We start from the raw sequence: 4231 nt of genomic DNA, 5'->3' as shown, positions 1-4231 counted from the left end.
ACCGAAGTTTTGACCAATGCAAACCGAATGATATTGCGATGACATTATATTAATGTTAGTATAAATAGTATTATTTTGAACGCAAGGAGCCATAAGAAAATGTTTAGAGTGAGTATTTTTTTTTTTTTTGATAAGCAATGTTAGTTGTTAGTATTACAATGTTAGTTTTTTCTCCTTTGCCAGGACTTGAACCCTGGACCTCCTGCTCCTTAACCCTTAGCTCAACTAGTTGAGCTACCCATCCCACCCCTGTTTAGAGTGAGTATTGATACACCTTCAATTCATTCTTATTATTCCATACCTTAATTACTCTACCACAACCATCAAATGAACTTTATATCTTAATGTGATCTAGTTAAGTTTGTTGGGTTTGGTGTGGTTTAGATTCTAGAATTCAAATTCTATCCCATGCATTTCCTAATAAATTGCCATGTTAGAGTTAATTAGGACAATAAAAAGTGTCAATTTTTTCATGATTTCGGATTTGCCATGATCACCACATGAGTATTTAAAAACATTATATGAACTAGACACCCTTTTTTGCATAATGAAATGATTTATTAAAGGGTCTTGCTAACGAGTGCCCCCGGGGCACTCTTTAAGCATTCCATTTAAAGAAACTTTTTATTCAAAAAGTTAAACACTACAATTTCCAATGCGTTGACTTTACGCATTCCGATAAAAATTCTATAAAAAACTTACTATTTAAGGGCTTAAAGAGTGCCCCGGGGGCACTATTTAGCATTTGCCTTTATTAAAATAATCAAAATTACAATGGTGGATGGGGGAGACATGGAGAACATAGGCATTACATTGCTTCAAATCCACTCAGCTTTAAATACTTCACAAGCCTGAGGCAATCAAATAATATAAACAAAAACAAAAGCATGAGTAAATAATTATAATAAAAAAATATCTAGAAACATGCACAAAAAATTGTGACATAGTACATAATTTGATGCTACAAAATGAATTGAAAACATTACCTTACCTCTTTTCTTCATCAAAATTGCTAATTAATTTGCTACACTTTATAGTTTGGAATTGGAACATGACCAGACTCAATATGTTTAAGATCCTCCAAGAGTAACTCATAGTGTCTCTTAACTTCCTCAACTGATTTACCACCAACTGCTTTTGCTACATTTTGCCAACGGTCAGGAGTATCCTTGTCATATTTTGCAAGTGCTTTTTCAAACAACTTGTTTTGTTTTGGTGTCCAAATTGAATCACAAGGCTTGTGTTTGCTAAGTGAAGTTGAAGCCATAATTAAGTAGTGTGATTAATTTAATGATCCAAGGATTGTAAGGTATAAGCAAGAAAATGTAAAGAAGAAGAATAGTTGAGTATGAAAATAGTGCGGTGATTGTTATGCTTATAAATGGGTTGAGGATAGTGGGTTTTAGCTAATAAGAGAATCTGAATAGCTAAAAGTTGAAAAACGTTGTGGCCCTTTTGCTTTGGAACCACAAACTGATGAAGGACAAGGTACAGATACAAGCCAAGATTAGAGAATCAGTTTCCAATGAATCAGGTTCCATATTTCAATTCTTTTTTTTTTTTTCTTTCCTTTTTCATCATATATTGCAAATAAAGTTGTTCACCTTGCTTAGCTTCATAGTTATAAACGTTAAAACTTAGCGTCACCAAAACTTAGTGTCGTAGGTGGGAATAGACTAGACTGAGTTAGGCTTTGTCAAGTCCGAGCCTGTCCTGTCAAAAAATCGAAGATTTGAGTCTGGTTTGTGGCCTATCATAGGCCTACTTTTTAGGTCTGATCCTGGTCTTTTGAAAGTCTGATGTGGCCTGTTGGCTTGTTTAAAAGCCTATTTCATATGAACATATTTAAATAAATAATTATATTTATTTTTAAATATACTTGTTAACGAATAAATCAATGTTACTTTTGATATTTAACATGATATTTTAGAGGATTTGACTATATATGTCATCATATTTTAATTCTAGTTTATAATAATACATTTACATATGTTAAAAACGAATGTAGATTAATAAATTTAAACTACTTAAAAAGTTAATAGATTTATAATTTAACCAAAGTACAAATTTTAATATATAAATTATAATCATAGTAAAAATATTATTCATATTACGTTAAATAGGCCGGCGTAATAGGCCTCAAAGACTTTTTTAGTGGTATGCGGCCCGACCTTTTTAGCTAAATAGGCTTGTAAAAAAACCTTGGTCTGCTCTATTTAAAGAAATAGGCTGGCCTTGCCAAAACCTATGTAGGCTAGGCCTTATGTCCCGGTAGACCGGCCTGACCTGTTCCCACGTCTAAGTATCGATATTTCTGATTGAAGACACATGTCGATGTCGGAGACCGATACCACATAACATATTACATATTGTAGTTATATATGATCACTTCTATATATTTTCTCAAATTTTTAACAATGTCTGCGTGGAGTGTCGCTATTGTGTTTGTTGACTTTTAAGTGTGATGGTTAAATCTCACATTGAACATGAATGAATTTAAAGTTAGATATACAAGAGAGTGACTTTTATATTTGAGAAGTGACATTTATATATGATGTGAGAGTAGAGACATTGATACTTAACAGGAAGATGTATAAGAGGAGAAACTTATTTACCTACCTTAAAATTTTGAGTGGAAATGTAACGTCTTTCTCTGGTACCGAAGCATTAACATGCTGTTGCTTCCATCGCTCCCCAAACTCCGAATAGTGTTTGTGTTATGCTTCGTACTAAGTTTCTAATGCTTGCTTAAAAGAAATTTTACAGTTTCACCCCAGCTAGATAAAACAAATATCTTAAATTGAGGTGGTCATCATCAGCCACCACTGGTGCTATGTGCTGAACTGATAAAAAGCTTATAGTACTATTTTATTCAGTTCTCAGATTTTTTGGAATTGGTTTTTCGGATGTTTTCTCCCAATTACTACATTCCAAAAGGTTCTAGCTGGCTATCTGAAACTTTTGAATATATACAAAATCCATCTGCTATTTAGACTTGTGATACTACTTAAAATATTTTATTGGTTTATATGATTTTTAAAATTATGCATAAACTGGTAGAATTTCATTACGATACATCAATAATGTACATTTATTTTACACATGTCCAATTGCATATCACTGTGTGTAGATATATATTTCCCATGTTACCAATAATCACTTATACTGCAGAATTTTCAATCAAGCTACCAGCATTTGATTCAACAAATACTTTTCATCCCAATTTCATTCTTCTTCTTTTTTTTCCATACCACCCACTTTCTTTTCTGGACACATTAAGGAGTGTGGCTCCTTCCTTTGCTAGGTCGGCAGAATGGGTCACACATCTTGCACACAAAAATGATCTTATTCTTAAAACATCAAAGTAAACTCCCATGAAAATGATACTATTATTGTTAAGCTATTTTTATTTACTTTTCACCTCCGGTTTAATCTGCTTTGGGGGTCACTTATAACATCAAGTGGTTCCACCCCCTTTCGATCGAGTTGCGGGAGAACCGTGGTTCTCTCTATCAAGTTTAATGTCAATCACTACCGAACTAACTGACAATTAATTTTTTCTTTTGACGAAGTAAAAAATTACACCGACTCATGGCTGATTATAAAAAAAGTTACATTGTAATTAAGTGAATTATGTTGTTTGACTCATTGTTTCTTACTAGAGCTTTTAAAAATTGTTGTATTAATTACTTCTAAGAAAAAATAAGAGAAAAAAAAATTAGGTCAAACAATACCATAGTCTCGTAGAATGAATAGTCTTTTCTTCTAGTTGAACCGGCCTCTTGTGTTTTGTTGATGGATTCCAACAGCAGTGAGTGTGGATCAAAATAAAAAAATCGTTTGCGGGAGAACATACCCATAAAAATGGATGGATTCACACTTGAGGTAGGTGAAGATTGTTGATGTTTCAAGTGCGGATTGAATCCCAACATCATATGAAAAAAATGGATGTTAAAACATTTATAAATACCCACAAACCTAATGTCTTAAGATTTTAAGTTAAGATTTGATGTCAAACTCATTGATGTAGTTGTTCGAGACTAAATGGAATGATGATTTTCTGAACCCATCATGATCCAACCGTGTTGTAGTTGATTCTGCCACAAGTTATTTAGGGGATGTTTCACGAGCCCAAAAAAGATAAACGCATCAGCTCAGTGCTCACGTAGTTCATAGTGTAAGTTGAGCATGAATTTCAAGCCTCTCGTGTTAAAAGTGATTGTGCAGATAA

The sequence above is a fragment of the Trifolium pratense genome, linkage group LG7 (genome assembly GCF_020283565.1).
Source record: "Trifolium pratense cultivar HEN17-A07 linkage group LG7, ARS_RC_1.1, whole genome shotgun sequence".
Lineage (NCBI taxonomy): Eukaryota > Viridiplantae > Streptophyta > Magnoliopsida > Fabales > Fabaceae > Trifolium > Trifolium pratense.
Note: the sequence above shows the minus strand (reverse complement) of the source record.